This window comes from Eublepharis macularius, chromosome 10, assembly GCF_028583425.1.
Source record: "Eublepharis macularius isolate TG4126 chromosome 10, MPM_Emac_v1.0, whole genome shotgun sequence".
Lineage (NCBI taxonomy): Eukaryota > Metazoa > Chordata > Lepidosauria > Squamata > Eublepharidae > Eublepharis > Eublepharis macularius.
The window spans coordinates 52,415,199-52,434,429 of NC_072799.1; the positions used below are offsets into that span (position 1 = coordinate 52,415,199).

The 19,231-nt window shown below is 42.6% G+C and overlaps 1 protein-coding gene across 2 annotated transcripts in view; it reads right to left on the reverse strand.

The window, feature by feature from the left end:
• The window catches only part of INPP4B (inositol polyphosphate-4-phosphatase type II B), a 428,879-nt gene extending 422,303 nt beyond the window's left edge, over window positions 1-6,576 (reverse strand). For both annotated transcript variants that reach the window (XM_054990215.1, XM_054990214.1), the window contains exon 1: window positions 6,349-6,576. The gene's annotated coding sequence lies outside the window, so the exon portion shown is untranslated. The remainder of the gene's footprint in view (window positions 1-6,348) is intronic.
• Window positions 6,577-19,231: the final 12,655 nt, after the last annotated feature.

The window sequence follows — 19,231 nt, forward strand, 5'->3', positions numbered from 1 at the left end:
GCCCAAGTGGGAAGTTATTAGACCTTAAATGAGAAGTTTACCTTTTCAGCCTTGTTCCAGCCACCCCTAACAGAACCAGAAATCTTTTACCACAGCCACCAGTAGAAACATGTAGAGATCTATTATCCTTCTTCTAACCAAAAACCTGTCTTCAAGTACTTTTGCTAATTTAACAAATCAAAAGCATCACAAAGCACTTATTTCAATTTTCCAGAGCTTACCCTGACACATGGGAATCTATTTTATTTATTTAATCTACTATATAGTAGTAATTCAAATCTAGGAAGGATTCTCCCCACCTTCTATTTATACCGTGGTACATAAGGCCCAAGTTGGGCTTTTGTACACAGAATGACCACAATAAAACACCTGTTTCATAAAATGATTTTTTTTTTACTTTACTTGTAATTAAAGCCATCAATGACAGGAAAGAATGTGGTATGAGCAAATATGTCTAAAAATCACTAAGCAAAGGGTAACATAAAAGATAAATGCAATCTTCTTTCTTTCCCTAAGCTTAAAATAACATTCTTGACATAGGCATAATACATGTCAGCAGGGATCATTTAGTAAAAAAAAGAGCTGGAGGAATTAGCATAACTCATTAGCATATGCCACACCCCCTGACATCACCTATCCTGGTTGTTTTGGACCCAATCCTGTTCATTCAGGGCTGAAATTGGGCCCAAAATGCCAAAAAGGGGCTGAAAATGGCCGAAAAGGGTCCCAAAATGGTCAGGATTGGGCGGGAGAGTGATCCACCACCTGTCAGAAGCCCGATCCGGGCCATTTCAGCCCCAATCCAGGCTGAAACGGGCCCAAAATGGCTGAGATTCAGGTGGGCAGGACCACCTGTCATGTGACCTCTTTGGGGACCTGCTGGAACTGCGTTCCGGTGTGTTCCCCCTTGAAATGAGCCCTGAATGTCAGGTTACTAGATCTGTGTTATTCATTGCTTACACCTAGTTCATGCTGTTAAATTCATCTTTTCTTCAGTTAGGTTTCCATCTCTGCCAAAGTTAAGGAAAAACCAAAAAGAACACTCCCCGCTCCCTCAACATCTCTGAAGACACTGGCTGCTTCCACAAACATTGGATAATCCACTTTCAATTCTCTTTAGTGAACATTTGGAACTGCTTTTCCATGTGTGTAACAAAAAATCCACTTCCAAAGGATTGCTAAAGTGTATTGAAAGTGCATTATTCAATGTGTGTGGATATGGTCTCCCTTCAGAAGTACTGGCATTCCAAGCAAGATCTTCTTTGGTGCACATCAAATTCTACCCCTTCCACCTGGTGAAACATTCTGGTTTCCTGGCTCTAAAACACTTCACAGAATTCATTGCCTATGTGAAGGTCCTGGTGCTATGGCCTGCTTACTATTAACATATCAACTACCATTTGTCTAAGCTATACATGCACCGAATCAGCAAGTGAAGAGGGAGACCAAGGAAGAGTGCGCTGATTCTGCCCCATGCAGTCAGTGGCTCATGAGCACAGCACCTACACCCAGATAAAGTGTACATGTATAGGTACCATCCCTGCAATTGGAAGTACTGTTTTTCAAACACTGAAAAATATAAACCATCTCAACATGCATGGTCACCATTTTGTGTGAACAGGGCATAAATGCATGTGTCTGCAAACAGACTGGTGGCTACCTTGTATTTGAACAAGTTTCAACAGGAAATCATGGGGGACTAGAATGTTCCCATGTAGACCAAATGATGTTTGTCTGCATGCTTGCTAGATTTGACCTACAGACCATCAATATGCTTAGGATCACTGATCTATATAACCAAAAATAATAAGGCTTTTATGCTATAACTAATGCATGGATGGGATCAACTGAGAAAGAGAAATGTGAAAACTAGAAGACAAGGTTGTGCTATAAGAGATCCACCTGTATGTACAGGCAGGTTTACTCAGAATAAGATGCTACTCTGTTCAACAGAGTTTACTTGCAAGCATGCATGCACAGGAGTGCACTACTAGAGGCTGTTTTTTGGCACAGTGGCATCTAGGCCATATTTGAAGAACCACAGTTTGTGCTTCTACTTAAATTTCAGAGACTACCAAGTCATAATAACTATTATGTACTTTTTTCAAAAAAAAAAAAGGAAAAAGAGCTTCACTAGTCAATGAACTTCTGAAACAGAGAACATACAACTTAGCATCCTTCATAGAAAGAGACTTCAGCCCTCATGGTGCACAACGGGTAAGTTGCGTATGCGAAAAATTTCTGTGAAGAACTAGAATAAGAAAAAGCAGAAATAGCAAAGATAAACTAAGGTGCAAATATCTATACAGGGACTACTTTATTCCTTGAATATTTTATCATTAGACCTTATCCTTCTTATATGTGAAATATTTCCCAGAAATGGAAACAAAAGGCCCTGAAGCAAAAAGTAAAAGGAATATTTGTTCTGCAATAAATGTGGATAAAGTATTTTCCTTTGCTGGGATTAATTCCATTATTTCCATTGCCAAATAATACAGCCAGAATGTATGTCGAGGATTCAACATAAATTTTGTGATGTTATAAAATGATAATCCACATAAAAACAGATTTTTCAAATTTGTTATATTAAGTGCCACTTTTAAAAAGGAGATTATAATAAAATCCAAACTTAATACAAACTTTTTAAAGTTTTGCCTTCACATGAATTCACGGCCTTCTATCAAACACATTGATTCTGAAGCCTACTTTTTCTAAAGAAAGAAAACACAGGCAGAAAATACATGAAGTTCTATATTAGTAATAAACCACAGAATTAATTGCATATTACATATTTACAAGAATTTTTATGCAGAATGTGATTTATCCAGACCTTTTAGGTGTTTAATGGTAACCACATTTGAATCAGACCAAAGTTCACCCTTAGAGTGGGGTCAGAAACTCTCAGTCAGAAATTCTCAGACTGAACTCTGGCCCTGAAAATCTGAAGCTCATCCACACTGACTGTCTTTGATTATATGTATTTGTAGCATGAATGAATACCATACAGCAGCCACAGAATATATCTGACCGGAATGGGCCTCTGCCTCTTCATTAGCAGCATCCCCATTCACAGGGCATGGGAAAGACTTAAGGGGACTTGATTTAGTATCACTTGTGAAGATCCTTTCGGCCTACTGGCTCACATAGCCCGTTTTCATCAACACAACTTAGACTGATACAGAACTAGGAAGATCAATCTTGCTTCAGAGAAACCACTGTAACTTTCCTGTCCTGTTACAAATAAAACATGTAGTAGTACTGAATCATATGATTACTCTCTAAGGTTAATGCAAAGACAAGCAAATGAAAAATGTTAAATGAGAACTACAAATGGTTTATTTTTTACTATAGCAATTCCACTTTAATACAGTGAAAATGTTGCATGTTTTTAAAATTATTAAGAATGGCAAGCCATATAAAATGTTTCTTTCATAAAAATTCTCTGCAGCTATAATATCGAGCTGCAGAATTAATTGTTGTACTAAAGTAAACCCAGTGGAAAATTTGCCTATCAGACTCTGATAGATTACATGCCAAATACTCAGTAAAACTCATAATTTAATTATTTTAATTAGAAATGGGTACAATTTTCTAATAAACAATCTAACAGAACTTCCCTATCCATTTACAATTACCAGAGAACATGATTTTTCCCATTATCTACCGCTCTTATATTTTCAATTCAACAAAACAAAGATTAATAAGCAATAATTAAAGTGTTCAGTCATTTTCTACTTTGCAGCATTTCCACTTGGTATTTGTATCAGAAATAAACCAAAATATAGTAGAAGGGAATTAGGTACACACAGCCAACAGCCACGTACAGAACATGTCCTGAGCACATCTGGCACTTAGTATGGGGCGGAACTACAAGGTACTGTCCTTTGACTAGAATACAAATAGAGAAATTGATAAATAATTCCCACTGAGTTCAGTAAATTAATCCATTTAAGATTGCACGTCGCAGAACCCTACGCAAGTCAAACCATAGCTGCAGTCCTGTCATCTTATCGCTACCCTATCCCAACAGCACCTTTACCCTATCCCAACAGCAGCAGATAGTCAGAAGATTGGCATGAAATAAGAACACGACTAAGGGGACACTACTAAGGCTCACTAACCTGCTAAGTAAGTAGTAGCCTACTAGCGCTCAGCTTATGAATGTGCTCTTCTCTCGATTCAAAAAAATGTCTTGGCCTTATGACTATGGAGGCAAGTTTGAACATGTGTGGGCAGTAGTCTCTACTGTAAAGCTTATACTCTAGCAAGTTGCCTACCTCCAATTTCAGCATCATCCATATAAACAAATGCACAGGCTTGTCAATCCCCACCATATGGCCATATCCAGTAATCTTGCTTTTTAACACAGCACTGTCTTCCCACATGGCTACTGTATGAGGAGACTTGTGGTATCCAGATAATTACAAACAATATTACAGGAGCCCTATACATAAATCACGTGTTTCCTTGGATTCCATAAGCAGACCCAGAAGCTCATCAATAGTTTTAAAAAACCAGTCCTACAAAGATTTTCATGCATGCTTAATTTGATGCACTGGGAGTAAACTGCCTTTGACTTCAAGGGAAGATAATATTGGCTCCAACCCTGTTGTCCATCTAGATTTAGGACATTCAATGTTTGCCAAAGAAAAAAAAAGAATGAAAAAAGTTATATAATGTACTATAATAGAAGTCCAAAGCAAAATGCAGCGCTACTGACGACACTAAAGTCACGCTTATACTTTAAAAGCTTAATTACGTTTTGCTAACAATCTATTCTCAATGATTTTTTAAAACAAAACAAAATTTCTATTTCATGCAATTCATTATCACCAAGATTTAAGTACATTTACCTAAGTGTGCCTGGGTTGTGTGTGTTTCCTAATGAGATGGCTTTTTAGCTCAGAAAAAGATGCATATGAAAACAGATAGAAATACTGCAGACTATTAAGTCAATATTTGAGCACTAACTGGGGGGGGGCTTTGATTCAAATACTAGAAACACCAAGATGATTTAGCCTATGCAAAATTTAACACTCTGTGCAGCAATATAAATTTATTTTGATTTCCATGTACACATTTCGCTGCGTTGTTACAAGTATGAACATTTTCCATAGACAGAAGCTCACAAAACGGATGTGCCAGATGGAGCCCCACTGAACTAAAAAATGCATCCAAGATTCTTTAGCATTGGCGCACCTAGAGTGCAGTCTGAAGAATAAATCTGAGCTGTGCTTGCATGGTAAAAGGTTTGATGAAGGTACTTAAATATTTTCCTGCTTTGATGAAAATCCAGTATTGTGGTACTTCCAAGGACCATATATCTATCTTTCATTTCTGACCAACATATGGCTTTCCATCACAACATCCTTTGACCTTAGATGGCTTCCTCGTCTAGGATTTCTGATACCCTTAGGTGCGTATGAGGTAAAGAGGGGCTCATCTAAACTAAACACCTTGTAGTTCTCTACGAGAATCCGCAAAGAGCTCAGTACTCCAGCCTCTAGGTTTTTTGCCCTGTTGAGAAGTTCTTTTTCCAGCCCTTAGCCCGAGACGGGGAGGGGAGGAGAGAAAACTGCCCCGGAGGAGAGCAATTCCTTGGGCTGCTAGCAGCGATCCAGCCTCAAACGAACCAGTCCTCCCCCCGCCGCCCCCGGTACAACATCTCAGCCCAGCTCCGACGACCAGCGACGAGCGGCCGTATTCTTTAAAGGCGACAGGCACATCATAATCTCCCCCGGTTTGTGCTAACGGGTTCTGCGCACAGCAGCCTGCACGCCAGGCTCATCCGTCGCAATCCGAGCTCATCTTCCCGGTACCCAGAGAGCAAACCACTCGAGGAGGAAATGCAGCAGAGGGAGCCGAGAGGGGGGCGAAGGCGCCTCTTTCTGCCCGCCCTACCCCGAGGAAGGAGAAAACCACCACAAACGATCTCTCCTCCCCCACCCCCCACCCCGAAAGGAGAACCGCAGGTGAGGAACCAGCCTCCAGGTTCGAAGTCCAGAAACGGCTGCTGGGAGCCCGGCAAAGCTCTCTCTCCCCCGGCAAAGACAGCCCGGCAAGCACCTACCTGTCGTCCGGGGACACGGCCGCTTTGGGGCATCGCCCCGCCCGGCAAAGCCCCCCAACACCACGGCGCCTCCCTCCCTCCAGCGCTCCCCTTCCCGGAGAAACTGCAACAGGAAGAAACTTCACAGGGGAATCCAGAAGCGTCGGGAAGGAGAGACTTTCGCCTCAGATCGGGTTCCCCGCAGCAAGCAAGCAACCCGCCGCCGTCCCCCAAGCGCCTTCCTCCCCAGCCCGAGAGGAAGCAAAGCCGGCGGCTTGGGGGGGGGGGGGGTTTCTTACCTGTTTGCGTCCCCAAGAAGCCGTGGCGGCGACAGCAGCGGCAGCCCTTCCGTCGCCGGCGCGTAACAGGCAGCGGCTCCCCGGCTTCTGCTATTTATAGTCCGCCGCTTGCAAGCGTGAGAGAGAGGAACTGGGCGCAGAAGCCGCGGGCAAAGCCTCCGCCGAAGCCAGGCGGCCACCTCCAGCCCCGCGCGCCGGACCCGACTTGGCTGGCTCGCTGCAGCTGCCACCGCCGCTCGCACCAGCCAGAGGCGCAAAGCCGCTCGCGCGTCCCTGCCTCGGCGCCGCCTCTCTCCAGCCCAGTCTCCTCCTCCTCCTCCCCACAATGTCACCGCAGCCCGCCGGCGACTCCCGAGCGCAGCAGCAAGGGAAGGAAGAGGTGGCGGCCGCCCCGGAGCGACGGCCCCCGGCGCACGCGCTCTGGGAGAGGGGAAGCCGGGCGCGCCACGCTGCGTGGCTGCCTCCTCGGCTTTGGGCTGGCGGCTGTTTCCCCTGCTCGTTCTCGCCAAGCTGCGTTCAGAGGTGACCTGCGCTTCCAACTGCAGGAAAGGAGGCAGCCGCCGCTTGTTGTTCGCCTCTCGGTGCCCAGGGGGAGCTCTCTGGAGAACTGGGAGGGAAGGTTGAGGGAGTTCCTGCCAGGACCAGGACCCTGGCTTCTTCCAGGTTCGGGGGGGAGGGGGGGGGTTAAAGCCCTTTTCCTCTCACCGACTTCACAGGTAGGGTCACCCTCCCCCCTTTTCTAGTCAGTTGTGGTGGAAAGTGCCGTCAAGTCATAGCTAACTTATGGCGACCCCTGACGGGGTTTGCATGGCAAGAGTCTAACAGAGGGAGTTTGGCATTGCCGGCCTCTGCAACCCTGGTCTTCTTTTGAGGCCTCCCATCCAATTGCTAACCAGGCCAACCCTGCTTAGCTTCCAAGATCTAACAAGATTGGGCTTGCCTTGGCTATCCAGGTCAGGCCTTTTTTAAACTATTGGGGGTGGAATCCTGCTGGAAATTTTTTTTCAATCCTACTAGTGAAGAAAGGTCAAGATCAAGACTATGGTAAAGGCTCACTGTTTACAAAGCAGTTCTGTTATAACATTTTGTTGAACTGATGTATATCTCATCTTTCCAGGCCCTGACCAGACCAAGGCTTTTTCTAGCTGTCAAGACTGTTGCAATCCACGCACTCAGAACGCACCCTAAATACCATCCGCGGTCTCTTACCACCTCCTGTAGTTTGAAGCTCTGATAAGTAACAGAGTACATCTCTCTGTGTGTGCAGAATAATCTTCTCTCATGGCTTTCTCTAGAAACAGAAGTGCCAAGCCTGCCTGCTTGTCTTTCTCTGTGTTGCAAAAGTCCTTTTAAACCCAGCTGGGGGTGGCAGTGTTGGCTGGTGTTTCTGTTTAAGTGTCAGGTAGCATTATAAACAGAGATTTTGAGTATTCTAAGCAAATATTATATTGTTACCATTCTTACAATAACCCCATGCAATAGCACCACTCAGGACCGTCGGCTTCCTACCTGCCTGGGTTTAGGGAGAAGCATTTTAAGATCACTGTGTATGATATACAGATGCAATTAAATCCTAGCAGTCCCCGTCTTTAGAAGCAAACCATTGTCCCTTATTGTATGGAACAATATTATTCCAGAACAGTTCAGCATCATAAAGCAAGTATGAAAATTAAGGGCCAGGTTGCATTACAAAAGACGTCCCCCAGTGGCACAGGATATGACTTTCCAGTATCTTCCCCACTGTGCCTGAACATTGTTAAGTTGTCCTGATCATGGGGAAACTGCTGGAAAACCATCTGTGTAGGGCACAGTCTTCATGTTTTTTGTATAAAGTAATTCACCAGGTTAAGGTGTCTTGTGGGTAGTTTATGTGAACGGAGCTATTTTTGTGACAATGTACCCTAGTATAGCATACCAGCACCTTTTTGGCTAGTGGAGGAACAAGGAAGTCAGGGCCGCAGTCCAGAGACTTCCAGGGATGATTCCCCATCGATCCAACCCACCTTGACCCCAACCGGCAACAGAGAAGGAAGAAAGTGGGCAGGAGATCTGCACCTGCATGGCAGCTGATACCGCATCTCTGTCATACCTGCTGATGAAGGGCCTGGGAAGGGACAGACCAAACTGTGCCGCAGTGATTGACCCAGCCTCCAGCAGACCCCATCAGCAGGAGAGAAGCTGGGAAGGGGAGGTACCTTAGATGGCAGATGGACCGAGGTAGGGAGGAGCCCACAAACAGATGAGGGCATGACCAGATGCACCCCCCCCAACACCTGTCAGGTAAATTCCAGCATTTTTTTAAGCAAAAGAAAGCACTGCTGTTAAGCAATGCAGAAAGGCATAAGAAAAATACAGTTGTATACTCTGTAATATCATTTATTGAAATGTTTTCCTTTCGGAAATTCTGATTTGGCAACATCGACAGGATCACTAATGTTGGAAACATTAGTCAGTTCCTGGATGGAGATTTATATGCACAGTTTTGCCTGGAAACAAAAGGCCCTTCAAGCAGTTTATAATGTGACAAATTCTCAGTGGTTGCCTGTTTGCTGTGTGGGATCCAGGCATCTTTTGTGAATGAAGCATTTCTGCTAGAGGGGCTTCATGATCATGACATCACTGCTCTGTATACAAGGAGAAGATCCTTCCAAGCAGCAAGTATTGTTAAAGGCATCATGTTGCCAGGAACCTAAAAACCTAAGAAGAGTTCTGCAGGATCAGACCAGCCGTCTGACTGCTCCAGCATCCTGTTTCACACAGTGGTCTGCCAACTGAGAAGGCATGAAGGCCACAGCCTTCTCCTGATGCTGCCTCCCAGCACAGGTAGTCAGAGGTTTATTGGCTCCAGGGGTGGACTGATCATTAAGGCCACTGGGGAAAGGCAGAGGTTCCCTTTAGCCACCATGGCTAGTAGCCATCAGGGGGCCTCCATGAATCTGTCCAATCCCTTTTAAAACCATCTATATTTGTGGCCATCATGATGTTCTATGGCAATGAATTCCACAAGTACACATTGAATAAAGAAGTACTTCTCTTTGTCCATCCTGAAGCCGTTACCCATTAACTTCACTTCTTGCCCCTGAGATCTACTATGATGGGGGAGAAACAGTTCTTTCTATCCACTTTCTCAGACTTATGCATAATTTTGTAAACGGAATGCTGCTGCCAGAATGTGGACTGGAATGGCTCATAGGGGTTATATCACTCTAGTCTTGTTCAATCTACACTAGCTTCCAGTTTGGTTCCAGGCCCAACTCAAGGTGCTGATATTGACCTTCACAGCCCTATACAGCTTGGGGCCAGCATACATGAAGAACCATCTACTCCCATATGAACCCACCCATTCACTCTGGTCATCTTTGGAGTCCCTGCTTCAGGTGCCTTGCCATCTGAGGTTAGAGGGGCGGCAGCCTGAGAAAAAGCCTTCTTGGTCATGGTGCCAAAACTCTAGAACTCCCTCCCAGGGAGATTCCACTGTCTTGCTGTATCACTGCCTTCCACCAGCAGATGAATTTTTTTTTGTTTGGCATTCTACCACTGTTATGGGCCCTCTTTTAAATTACTGTTTTAATGTCTCCAATGTTTTAATGCTCTGATGTTTGCCACCTTGGGGGTTCTATTTGGGTGGAAAGATGCATAGAAATATTTTAAATATAAACAAAGTTGTACATTGTGGGATTTGCTGTTGAGATCAAATTGATGCACAGACTAGAAAAAGTACTCACACAAGAACTGAAGCCAGCTAGTCTCGTGGTAAAGTTGAGGAACCTAAGTACTTACTGTCTTGAGAACTGTGATGCATGTTAGCTGGCCTTTGAAAAAAGACTGACAGATGTACAATTACCTTCCTCCCCTATTCCCATACTGCATGGCATGTACCTTTGAACTGAAACTTCAGGACTATACCTCAAAGGCTAAAAAACATTGAAGATATACTTGGAATAAGTCACCTGATAAAATCCTCGCCCAGGATTACAAGACCAGGTAAAATGTAGCTCTTGAATGAAAAATATTATTTCAGCTTTCTTTCATGGACCACTGAAGTTAATAGAAATTCTTGCCATGTGCCTGTATGCCAAGAGCTCAGGCGTGTTTATCTAGCTATGGGCAAGCACACACTCATTTAGTTCCACCACCTACCAAGATGAGGAGAAGCTATGGTATAGCCAGCCAGTATGCGTACTTACTGCTCTAGTTCTGATTATTTGTTAGGACAAGTTTTCCATATGGTGAAAGATGTTCACCAGGAAACGGACATGAACAGGAGATAATAATAGTGATTGTACAGCTTTGTTGAGGGTCAGTTATGCATTGTGACTTTGCTTTTTAAAGATTTTGGTTGTGCTTGTAGGGCTGGAAACTGCAGCCATCCCTCAACGAAAACCTCTTGTTAAGTACTTCTGCAACCACCATTTAACATTAAATTACTGCTTGCAGTATCTTGAGCTCTCTTACAAGTACCCGATATTGACAGTTGGAGGAAATTGTTAAAATGGATAATTAAATAGGCTTCTTACCTGCTTTATGCAGTTGACAGCAGTCAATGTATAACTAGCAAAATGCCCATCATTTTGATGGGTAGGTGGAAATGAAAGGAGGTCTTGCAAATTGCAAGGAACGTATTCCAACTGCACAGTCATACAAGTGAATGTCCAAGAGGGACCCTTTGTGGATAGAAGTGAGGCCACTGCATGTGAGGGGTAAATTTTGCCCTCTACAACAAATTTGCCAATTTGGGGTTTCCAATTTTTTATTGGCTATGTTCTTCAGCATTTAACACCAAATTGGGCATACAGAATATAATTTTACCTGTTAAATTTCTGTGTACTTAGCAAAGCCAGTCACAAAAAAGCTGGCAACACTATCCCAGCCTCAAGAGTATCATGTTAAGAGGCAGAATACATATAATATTAAAGAATACCAACTGGAGCCTATGTGCTTCACTGGTGGAAAGGTAAACACGGTTCCGATATTGTCCTTGCTTGCCTGCAACCTGCTAACTTTGTTTCAGTGGGAGACACTGAGACCCAACAAAGGGACAGAGTTATATTCAGAGCTTTTTTTCAAAGGGAACGCGGGGGAACGGAGTTCCGGAACCTCTTGAAAATGGTCACATGGCTGGTGGCCCCGCCCCCTGATCTCCAGACAGAGGGGAGTTTAAATGGCCCTCCGTGCCACTGAGCAGCGTGGAGGGCAATCTCAACTCCCCTCTGGAGATCAGGGGGCGGAGCCACCAGCCATGTGACCATTTTCTCCAAGGGCAACCCACTGAGTTCCACCACCTCTTTTCCCAGAAAAAAAGCTCTGGTTATATTCCCTAGCAAATATTGTGCTGAGAAAAAGACACAAGTTGCAGTGGTAGCAAATAGTTGTGGAAAACTGGCTTCTTAAAAGAAGACTAAGCTAGAATCCTTCTGTTGGAACCTAGTTTTATTTGGTAGAGAAGAAGCTTTCAGAAATATAATCTCCAATCACCATACATTAAGCTGGCTAAACCGTCTCTACAGAAGCTATAAACTGATACTGGAAATAAGATGGAATTTAAAAATATAGTCTAAAATACACTTTTACTACACTGGTTAGCAAAATGCTCTAATCTTTCAGTAGTGATCAAATGGCTTTTAGAAGATTCTTTTCTGCTACATGATATGGAATCATTTCTTAAATCCATATTTTCTTCTTGTGGGTCTTTCTCTGATCTGGTATAATGAAAAATTGCAGTCTTCTTTGAGGACATGATATTACACCAATGTTTTTTGGCAAAAAATGTAAAATGATCTGTTCCACTATTATTGGAACATTGATATTACAACAACATGAAACATATCCAGACAATCTTGGAAGATTTTTGACTTGGCCATATACTTTCATGCTTCCTGATCTCCTGTCAGAAGAGGACAGCAAGTACCTGTAAACGTCCCTGCAAAATGCAGCAGGCTAGTACAGAGAAAATACACAATCAGTGTCTGAATTCAAGAGCTGATAACCATGCTGAGTCAGAGCCAATGAATCAAGCTAAAATAGCAGTAGCAGAAGTAGATGTAAGGGGCAAGATTTATACTCGGTCAAGCAAAACTGGAAAGAGGGAACACAGAGGCTAGCACAAATAGCACCAACTAGAACACATAACCAGAAGCAGTTTTGTATAACCCCTGGGTGCCAACAGGAAATAAACAGTTCCAGCCAGTCAGGAATGAGGGACAATCTGAAGTGAGGGTGGCCTGTGGCACAGTGTAAAACGGTGTCCTAAAATTCCTGGTCTGTTAGGCTTCTATGATCACAGTATCATAACAAGCTTGACCACACTTTCACTTGCAGATACAATAAATATGTTTCAAGTAGAGAGAGTCTAATATTTGGATGTTATGTAATATCTTAGCACATTTGTAAAAACTCTCAATACATTCTGAGGCCCTAGGTGAACAAAGTTCTCCCTGAGGTTACACAAGATGGTCATCCTTGATTTATTTGGTAGTTGAGATCTCTGTATTTGAAACACAAGCTCCTAAATTGTGTACAACTTCCTGGGACAGCTAGAACATCAGCATTCAGAGGTCCAGCATGAGACTCTTTCCAGATTTGTGTTTTATGAGGATATAGGAAGAACATACAAATATGTGACTTGAATGATGGGACATTTAACATATGGAATGGGCTTGCAAGAGCTCTGTTAGGCTGACATACCGATATTGCATCTGATGGCTCCAACATTGCAAAAAAGGCAAAAGACACCACCCAAAATCTCATGCCATTTTCTCTTGGAGCTTCTCTACACAAGACTCAGGATCAGTTCAAGTATTATTATTGCCACATGCCCAGTGCTCAAAATAGCCTCTGCCTTGTGCATTACTGCAAACAAAATGTTATCCCATTACTGAAAATTCCCACACCACCACCAGTGAAAAGAAACTTCTCCTTGGCTAGTCTACTTTAAAAAGAGACACATCATAGGATCTGGCCCTGAGCTTCTTCTGCAGGAGATGACTCTGTTAGGAGGAAAATGAAGATTATAAAGCTCTCTGTTAGGATTCTGGGAATAAAGGAGATATCTGTGTGCTAACACACAGGGTCAAACTAGATGTGCAAGTTTTTAGAGTTGGGTCCGGGTTCCCTAAACCCAACTCAGGCCCCCACAGCCACTCACAGCAGCTGTGGGGAATGGCTGTTAAAAAACGAAGAAGAGTCCAAATGGCCTCAGAACATCACCATGGGGGGAGGAAGAACTCCTGCCTTCCCCCTAAGCCGTTCCCCTGTGTCAAAATCGCATGGGGGGTGGGGGCGATATTTCCCTATTTTTTCTGCTCCACATGCACAGAATACCCCACGTGGAGCAGGAAAAACAGAGATCCCCCCCCCCACACACACACACTGGCTATTTTGGAAAACAGGTGGGGGGGCAGAAGCCCTCCCCCCACAGTGGTATTCTGAGGCCATTTAGGCTGTCTTTTATTTTTTAACAGCCATTCCTGACAGCTGCTGTGTAGCTTCAGGAAACCCAAGTTAAGTCTAGGAAAGCCAGACCTAATTCTTTAAAAACCTACATGTGTAGTTTGGCCCACAGAGGTGCTACATCCTAAAGTGAAATTGCATATAGGACAGCCCTGGTAGCTCTGCATAGCATGCGTTGTGAGCAAAGAGAGCAGGTCTCCTTTTAATCACGAAGCAATCGCTGCAGGTATGTAATGCTGTTAAACCTGAAGTGCATGGACATTCTCAGAAGGAATTAACTTTAAATTAATGGCTAATAAAGACAATTTCCTCTGCAGTGATTGCTTTAATACTGATTAGCCAAATGAAGCACTATCATCATTTTTGTGAAGAATGTTTGATAATCATTTTTTCAACATTCGCAGTCTTTATATCATTGTATTTGTAACTCCCTATATGATGTAATGTTTCTAATTATTTCTTTATGATTCAGCAACATGACCAAAGGAAATTACAGAAGCAAAAAAAAAAAAAAGCACAAGCTTAAAGGGAAAATGTTCAATATCTTAGATACACCATTTGTTACCACTTCCTTTCCTGCTGACTGGTATATAGATAAGGCCTGCTGGCTGTCAAATACTGTAAGTACTCTCTATATAAAGCTCTATATGAATGCATCAACGGGTTGTGAATTTGAAAAAGCAAAATTACAAAGGATATCATGCTACAGAGGAGCTTATAGCACAGTGTAGGAAATAATGATGAGCTAGAGTTTCTAGGAATAGCAGTGTAAATAAACGTGTTGGTAATATTACTTAGGAGAGCACAATTGTATGGGGCGCTCATAGTGTGGCATCAGATATGATTATTCAGTACAATCATACACCTCTCATTTCATAGAAAGGATGAGTGGTTAGTAGAGTTGCCAACTTCCTGATGGGGCCTGGAGATCTCCTAGAATTATAACTGATCTCCAGACCACTGAGATCAGTTTCCCTGAAGAAAATGGATGCTTAGGAGGGTGGACTGTCTGGCATTACACCCTATTGTGGTCCCTCCCTTCACCAAGCCCTGTCCTTAAGGTTACCAGCCTTGGGTTGGGAAATTCCTGGAGATTTGGGGGCTGGAGACTGAGGAGGGTGGAGTTTCGGGAAGCAAGGAACTTCAGTGGTATATAAACAGCCATTTTCTTCAGGGGAACTGATCTCTGTGGCCTGGATATTAGTTGTAATTCTGGGAGATGTCCAGCCACACCTGGATGTTGGCAACTGTACCTGCCCTTTACAAGCTCTACTCCCAAATTTCCAGGAATGTCCCAACCTGGAGTTGGCTTGAAAGGTGACTGCAAATGGCACAGTCCAAACTACATTTTCTGATGTCCAGAACACTAACTTGGATGTTTACAAAGAAAACTTTGCATGGGCTGGTCTTACAGACTCTCGAGCCCTCGCTATGCCATTCATGCTGTCCCACTCTATCCCCCAGCTTGACTTACCAAATGTGGGGTGTTGGGCAGGACAGCTTTGTTCCCAATAATGAATGCTATAATGAGAGTTTCATTTCCCATTACTCATTATTTTTACATGCCAAATGTAATATTCACCTTTGGTTGCATCATACATGATTTGATATAAAAATGTGAGACATATAATGAACAATAGAATTTTTGGCTATATGGAAACTTGCATACAGGAACAATGACAGGACAGCTGAAGTGTTAAATCCATTTGCAACACTTTCATCTACCCAACAATTCATCCTGTCTGTACAGTAATGAAATATTTTCTTTTAATTTATATCCTGCCTTATCTCCTCTAACCCAGTGAACAAAGCACCAAAAGCTATGACACAAAACATCATAACCATCCAATAACCAGCAACATTTTTTTTAAAAAATCCACAATTAAAATGCATAAATAAATATAATATGCAGTTCAAACACAATTAAAATGACACCATCAAAAGCCAATACAAACAGTTAAAACAGAGCCATATCTGCCTAAATAGCTCACCCTCTGCAGAATGTCCTCTGAAATAAAGCCATTTTACGTGCCTCCCTGAATGCAGCAAGTGAAGGAACCCTCAGCACCCACTCTGGTAGACTGTTTCAGAGGAACAAAAACTACACAGAGGAGTGTGTCAAGTGCCATAAAGTCACAACTGACTTAAGGCAGCCCCATCAAGGGGCTTTCAAGGCAAGTCCCCCAACCAAGTACCAACCCTGCTTAGCTTCTGAGATCTGACAAGATTGAGCTATACCATACTACCTTCCCTCCCACAGAATACATTGCAGTAGTGCAATCAGGAGGTTATGGTAGCATGAATCAGAATAGCTAAGTGTGCAGAACAGAAATGAAGGGGCAGATATAATTGAAAAGAGGTGCTCCTAGCAACACCACAACTTGCTTATCTCTCCATCAACAAGACCCGGTACCAAGAACATCCCCAAGCTCTTGATTTGAGCTACTAAAGAAACTGGTGGTTGGTGTCAATTGTCAAACATACTGCCTTTCTAGCCATCAGTCGAAAAGAGCAAGAGTCCAGTAGCACCTATAAGACTAACAACATTTGCGGTAGGGTATGAACTTTCATGAGTCACAACTCACTTCTTCAGATCTGATGGCTACCCATCTTGATCTTTCTAGCCAGCATCACCTCTGTCTTGACTGAATTAAGCTTCAGTATGCCCTCAGTATATTTAACCCAGTGACCACAACTACAAGACATTGACCCGGGAATTTCACACCTACTTCTAGAGGTTTAGATAATGCAATATAAACCTGGGTGTCATCCTCTTATAGTTGACAACTGATTCCAAAGCTCCTGATGATTTCAGCCAAAGGGATTACATATAGATTAAACAGCACGGGATAAAATGGATCTTTGAAGTATTCCCCAGATGAGGTCCCAATTTACTGATTTTAACTTTACTATGGACTTTTTTTTTTTGCTTCCTGTCAACAAGAAATGAATGAAACTAATACAGGGTTCTCCCTTTTACCCTAAACATTGAAGCTGATCCACCAAAATATCATGATGACCATATCAAATACTGCTGATAGGTGTGACAATATCAACAGAAATGGATTACCCTTATCCAACTGTAGCTAGAGACCAGCCAATAGCATTGTTTCAGGTCCAAAACACAGCCTGGACTGAAGTGGATCAAGGGCAGATGTGTAATCTAGAATGCCTGCAATTGCTCTACCACAACCTTTCCCAAAAGGTGAAGATTGGCATAGGTCAATAATTTCCTACATCCTTCTTATTTCAAGGATGGCTTCTTAGGAAGTGGTCTACTCATAGCTTCTTTGGTCTGTGAATGAAGCACCATTTTTAGAGGAACATATCAATAATCTTCCACAAGGGTGGTCTCACTTTCTCCCAACTTGATTTTAATAGCCAAGATGGGCAAAGATCCAGTTTGCAAGAAGGAAGTGGCCTTCACGAGCCCAAACATTCCTTCAACATCAGTCAGGAAGACCAACCTGAAATGATCTGTAGAGCTCTGACAAGAGCTTGTCACTAATACACTAGTGATGTAGAAAATGTTCAGTCCAACATTCTGCTTCCTGAGTGTTCCTAAAAGAGAGGGAAGTAAACAATGAGGCTTCCCAAAATTTCTGTTGGAACCAATGTCATTCAATAGCTCTCCTTCTAATGGCAACATCTTAGGCAAAAGTAGACTTCTAAGTCCATTAAAATCAATTGGCTCAGAAGAGTGTTTTTGTGCATAGTATGGCACTGTAAGTCTAGTAGCTAAAATACAGGACCAGGCTTTTCTGGTGATGGTAACTGTAGATCCCAATCCAAAAGAGCACAGATTTCTTCAATTACTTAGAAGACAGCATACATTTTAAAAATGGGAAGAGCAATTACTGCTGATTATGGAAGGCTAAAAACGGAGCAGGTCCTTATTTAGCAAATATGATGCTATTATTACAGCTTAAGAAGTAGATTTTGCAGATTTTTACTCGATTCCAATTAATTGCGTCTCAAGGATCTATTATCAAGACTTGAGTCAAAGACAGGATGCTCACAGTATTTTTCACCAATTCATATGTAATTATAGGAAATGAACAATTTCTATTTAAGCAGCATAATTTTCTTACTTCAAGGGACATAATATTTTTAACTTCAACAGTAGATAGTAATTTATTGGCCAAGGTGCCTTTTGTTTGAGGTTAATTCTGAGTTACGACAGTGGCCATTTTCACACAGGTTATTTTCCCCAGGTTCTGTGCTGTTTGAAAGCAATGTTTTTTCCAGCTTTTTTAAAAAAATGGTGAAAACAACAACAGTGGCCTAGGAGAGAGAGGATGACTGCTACTGGGGAATGGGGCAGGGAAACTTGCGATATGAAAGATCTGTTGTCACTGCACTGGATCAGCAGTAGTATTGCCAATGGTGGAACCACACAAGTCTGTTCCCAGGTGAAAAGTACCAATGCTCACTTTTTGTTTATCCACTGTCACTGCAAGTAGAATTGAAATGATAGTTCGATGATGCATTAAATTCAACATAATATTCTTTATAAAACTCTTGTTCAGCAAGGTTCTACTTTTCCTTGCACCTGTTCCTTTAAATTTTGTTTTTTCATCAACACTTTTTCTGCTTCACTAGGTATCTCCGGTTTACACCTAGAAGCTGGGCCTTGACCCTTAATTATCTTATTTCCTGGGGACAGAGGAAATAAGATAATTCTTTGCAACCCAAACACTCATTTTTTCTTTTTTTATTATTATAATTATGTTTAAACAAATTAAAGGCTGGTGCTACAACTATGGCTGTTTTCACATGTCTTTAAAATAGCGCAATACTCATGGAAGGCTGCCAGCTTCCTTGCGCAATTTTTTATGCCATCCATTTACAAATTGGAGGCAGGCAGCCATGAAAGCGCCATCATCATGGATGGCGTCAAAAATCGCATGAGGAAGCCGGCAGCCTTTCGTGAGTATCACGCTATTTTAAAGATGTGTGAAAACAGCCTATGTTCTTAAAAAATCACAAATTAGGTCTGAAAAAAGAAGGCAATAGGGAAAACACTGGAACACTGTGGGTTGGCAACAACATCTGGATTATCTGTAAAAGATGACTGTGTGAACAAGCCTAAGTTGGTCTACTCAGAAGTAGAGATGGGCACAAACCATAAAAAACAAACCGTGTGGTTCGTGGTTCATCAAGTTTCACAAACCATGAACTTTCATGAACCTGCTCCGGTTCGTGAACCAGTTCATGTGGTTCATGAAAATGCCACTTCTGGGTCAGCAGAAGGTCTGCAGAAAGCCCATACACTGTGCCCTAGGAAACTGATTGATTAACGCCAGGCTGTCTGCAGTAATAAACCAAAAAATGAACCAAACAAACCAGCCTAAAGTTCGTGGTAGTTTGTCAGAAATAGGCTCTGATGAACCGCTGGTTTGTGAACCATGAACCAACTCAGTTCGTATTTTGG